Here is a 5,144-nt window from a genome sequence, read left to right on the forward strand (position 1 = left end):
CACACACACATGGCACTTAGAACCTTTGACCAAATTAATTTTTAGGATTAAATTCAGATTTGCAAGCCGTGATAGACAACCAAAATTAACATGACAAAGACGTGAATGCCAAATATTTGACTCATCAGGGATAATAGCATTGTTCACAATCTTATTACACACATCATCATGCAAAGATAAGCAGAACAAGCCTCCGCAATCATAACCTTTATCAACAAAAGTTCCATACTTTGACAGTACACATTTATTGGCCTTAAAGACAATTTTATAACTATCTCGACAACATTGAGAGCCGCTAACTAGATTCTTTTTGATGGAGGGGACATGCCGCATGTTCTTCCACAGCACCGTCTTTCTCGAAGTGAACTTCAGATTGACTGTACCAACACCAAGAACATGCGCATGGGATCCGTTACCCATCAGCAAGGCTCCAGTCCTACCGACCTGATAAGAAGAAAATAAAGAAGCATCAACACACACATGAATATTAGCCCTAGTGTCCATCCACCACTCAGGCGAATGACAAACTGAAAGAACAGTAGGTATAGAATTACCATACCCAGATGTTCCTCCTTTAGCCTCGCTAACAACCATGTTTGTAGATTTCTTCTCTTGCTTAAATTTGCGGTCTGGGCACGAACTTGCCCAATGCTCATCACTCCCGCAAACAAAGCAACCAACATCTTTGTTGTTCTTTTTCTTTTTCAAAGTGGTTGTTTGTTTAGGCTTCGAGTTGTTCTCTTGCTTGTTATTCTTCTACTTATTATGAGATGCATTTGAATTTTTCTTCTGCACCATATTGACACTAGAAGACTCAACGCCTTTCCTACGCGTGTCTTTTGCTCTCGCCCTCTCCTCAACATCAAGAGACCCAATAAGCTCAGCCACGCTAAACTCTTGTCTCTTGTGTTTTAGGGAGGTAGCAAAATCCCTCCAAGAAGGTGGCAGCTTAGCGATAATACCGCCAGCCACAAACTTGTCGGGCAACACTCATGGGATCTGTTCAAGTTCCTTAGCCAGTCCCTATATCTCATGAACTTGTTCGACCACAGAATGGTTGTCAACCATTTTGTAGTCAAACAGCTGCTCCATGATGTACAACTCGCTACCGACGTCAGAAACACCAAACTTAGCATCAAGTGCATCCCATAATTCCTTGCCTGTCGTGCAATGGATGTAGTTGTCCTCATACTTGCTATGAAGTGCGCTAATCACGGCGCCTCGAAATAGGTTATCAGCTGCCATAAACTTTTGCTCCTCCTCAGGAGTATATTGTTTAGGCTTCCCCTGTGCGGCGTGATAGCAGTTCATAGCAGTTAACCACAACACCATCTTAGCATGCCATCTCTTGTAATTTGTTCCATCAAAACCATTTGGCTTCAAAGCAGTAACAAAACCACTAACAGAAAATTGCCTAATATCATGTTTTTGGATGGTTAGGAATTTAGGCATTTTCAAGTTAAAATTAATCCAAAAAAATTAATAGCAAAATAGTGATGATAAATATGTGCATGTGTGTAATTTTACTACTACTCAGATTAGCAACAAATATGTTCATGAATAGCATACTGATTATAGCAGAAATGAGATTGAATTTAACCAATTCGAAAATAGAGATATACCCAGTGGAGGGACCCATGCTCAAAGCACCGGTGGCTCCATTCCCACTCATGGTGAGTTGCTCGAAGTCGCGGACCAAAGTTGATGTAGGAAGATGTACGCAGTTCTGTCCCTCGAACATCCACTAGGAAGTAGACGAAGCCGATCCGAGGAAGAAGATGAAGATGTTCCAGCGAGAAGGAAGACAACAAGCAGTCGCAGAGACGCTCCCCAAAAACCTGATCGCCCGCACACATCCGAGTAGGTGTCCTGATGTGAATGTCGGTTCCGGAGGCCTGCTCTCCCAAAACTCCGTGCACACAGAGGATGGCACGGGGAATACTCGGATGCAACTCAATAGGAGGAAGGTGTGGTTTTTCGCGTCAGGCAACAAGGAGACGGGAGGGAAGGTAATACCAGAGAGATGACGAAGAAGAATCAATCGAAGTGATTACTAGTAATCACCACCGTAGTGGATGGTAACTGACCCGTAAGTAACTCCTCTTCAATCGCGCCTGTACCCCTTCCTCTTCCTTAGCCAGCCTAAGTGGCAAAACCAACCCACACCCGTGCTCGGGCACGCAACGCAATGCCTCGCTCGCCACGCTATGCCACGCCACGCCTCAGCTCGGCTCAGAGGCGGCGCGCGCGCGTGTGGCACGCCTTTAGCCTCTTTCAACCTCTCTATAGGTGCACACGTGTGTAGCCCATTTAAGTTGAGTCAACAATCAGTCAAAATCCCATACATGACAAACTATATTGTACCACAACATTTAATATGGGCCTAGAATTAATTGATTTATTAAATAAAATATGGGCCTAGACCCATATAATATTTAACACTTCCTCCAGACAAAGCTCTAGGGCCAAACAGTTTTACGGGTTGCTTTTACAAATCCTGCTGGTCAATAATCAAGTCTGATATCATGGTTGCTGTTTCGGTGATTTGGAGCAGAAAATTCATAAATTTTGGGATTCTCAATACGGCTGCATCACCACTCAAGGAAGCTATGGCCCAAAAGACAATCTCTAAGGTGGCCATGGGACCTCAAGTTAACTTAGGGGATGCCACCTTTGACCTCAAGCCTGCGCTTATCAACATGGTGGAAGCCAACCTGTTTTGTGGGAAGCCCCATGAGGACACTAATGCCCACCTCCAACACATCATGGAGGTGTGTGTGGTACCTTCACCATCAAGGGGGTGACGTCCGACGCCATCCACCTTCACCTTTTCCTATTCTCTTTGCTTGGGAAGGTGAATCAATGGTTCTACGCCAACAAAATGAAGCCACCACCTAGGAGAGATGCACCAACGCGTTCCTCAAGAAGTTGTTCCAATGGGCAAGACCAACACCCTTCCTAGAAGAATCTCAAGCTTCCAACAACAACCAGACGAGATGATCCCCGAAGCATGGGAGCATCTCCAATAGTACATTCGTGCCTGTCCTCATCACGGGATAGAAGATTGACTCCTTATCCAAGGTTTCTACCATGGGCTGACCAGCATGGCTTGTAGTCACCTGGATGCTACTGTTGAGCGTTCTTCTCACTTAATGTGAGAGATGCCAAGGATCTCATTGAGAAGATGGTTACAAATCAAGGATGGAATGAGTAACACCACCAGCCAAAGAAGATAGGTAGGCACATTGTTCATGAGGTGGACATGCTGTCTGCCAAAATGGACCTCTTGATGAAGAAGATAGAAGAAGGATCCAACTCCAAGAAGGATCACGAGGCCATTCAACCCTACGCCACCGCACAGGCCACTGAAGTTGATCCTTGGTGCGAGGTATGTGGTGGAGATGATCATTCGGGCAACAATTGCCCCAAAACAAGGGAGGATGTGAACTTCATCATCATCATCATCATCAATGGCAACAACAATGGGTATCAATCTCAATAGCAAGGAGGATGGAATTCATGCCCCATCTACCAAGGTAATGGAGGTAATGGCTATAATACTAATTTCAACAACAATTACAATAACCAACCTTCATTGAAAGATCTTGTCTTAGGCCAATCTAAAATCATTGATAGCATAAATAAGAAGTTGCTTGCTAATGACAAGATTCATGAGAACCTTATTGAGAAAATGGACTACTTTTCTTCTATCGTTAAGAATCAATTGAGTTTTAATAAAATGATAGAAACACAATTATCTCAATTAGCGGCTATTGTCCCATCCTTCAAGCAAGGTAAGATCCCTCGAAACCAGAGGATCCAGTTGAAACTATCATTTTGTTACCACGAGGATCGATAAGCCTCCACTCTGATCAAATTGCGGCTATCTCCTCGACTGACGAGGACCTCCCAACCGTGCATGCTAGCTCAAGTCCAAAGGATACAAATCAAGGGCCACTTATAAGAAGCCATGCCAAGAAACTACAAGAGCAGGTGAATTCATTCCTAACCGATTGTAATTTTAACACTTCTGAGAATGCTATACTACCGAAATGTCCTATCTTGACGATGCTTTGGTTTACACATGAAGACGTGGAAGGCACATGGATGAAGGATCAAGACACGGTGCTACAAAATAGCTCCATCGGAAAAGTAACATGGACGGACGACTGGACCCAGGAAAAAGTAACGCAGATGACAAGTAACACGGACGGACGACCGGACCTAGGAAAAAGTGAGCAGAAGGTCAATAGTCTGCCAGAGGCAGAATTTGGTACAACTTCCCATGCAAAACTATACTAATCTACAAAGTTTTGTGGTGCATGCTGCACATTGCTGGAAAGCTCTTTGAATCTACTTTCACACCCAACAAACAGTTCGTCATTTGGACTTCTCAATAAGGAGTTATGGCTAGATTAGTGGAGACTGCTCTGGAGGCCAACAGTCATGTGAGACCACTTCGGGAATCCATCTCAAGGGGACCTTTCACATTGCCTATCTTCAGAAACTCTATTTTGTTTTCGCACCTAACTAGGAGAGTTGTTCCTAGTATAAATATCCCCTGTCTCTAAGCTATTAGAAACCTTTTGATGAATTGATAAACCCCTCATATTGCAGCCGAGCTGCCGAGTGCCTTACTGAAACCTTTGTTCTTCCCTGTTCTTCTTGGACCTATGAAGAGATCCCTTTGGGTTCCCCTAGTTTGTGCTCTATGGTTTTCAGTACGACTGCACCATTTTGTGTGGATTAGTTCTAGATTGTGGTTTTGCGATCGTTCAAAGATCGAGTCAAAGTCTTCGTGGTTTCGGTGCCTCTCTCCCTGTCGCTTGGTCGCATCCAACCTTTGTCAGGTATAAAACTAGTTCTCCATCTCCCTCGGCCTTCATATCGGCACAGCGAAGGCGGAGGTCCTCTACCTCCACGCTCCATGCCGACAGAAACTTGTTGGCGTCAGCAAGCAAGCCCTTCTGCCGCTGGAGCTGGTCCCAGACGTCCCTCTCCCGTCGGAGGAACAATGACTTCCCGAGGGACCAGGTCTCAAGCTCCTAGATAAACAAAACAGGGGTCATTCACTACGAGAAAACTCGGAAAAAGACGACACTACATGAGAAAAGAGGGCGCGAACCTAGGCGACCCCGGGCAGA

The 5,144-nt window shown here is 44.8% G+C and overlaps 1 non-coding gene and 1 pseudogene across 1 annotated transcript; both read right to left on the minus strand.

Annotated features, from left to right (window-relative positions):
• Positions 1-436: 436 nt before the first annotated feature.
• LOC136488742 (uncharacterized) lies at positions 437-1,152 on the minus strand (annotated as a pseudogene).
• Positions 1,153-2,951: 1,799 nt separating this feature from the next.
• Positions 2,952-3,058, minus strand: LOC136490340 (small nucleolar RNA R71). The gene has a single exon (XR_010767630.1). It is a non-coding gene; the product is annotated as a small nucleolar RNA R71 (small nucleolar RNA).
• Between the last annotated feature and the right edge of the window lie 2,086 nt (positions 3,059-5,144).

This window comes from Miscanthus floridulus, chromosome 10 (assembly GCF_019320115.1).
Source record: "Miscanthus floridulus cultivar M001 chromosome 10, ASM1932011v1, whole genome shotgun sequence".
In the NCBI taxonomy this organism is placed as follows: Eukaryota; Viridiplantae; Streptophyta; class Magnoliopsida; order Poales; family Poaceae; genus Miscanthus; species Miscanthus floridulus.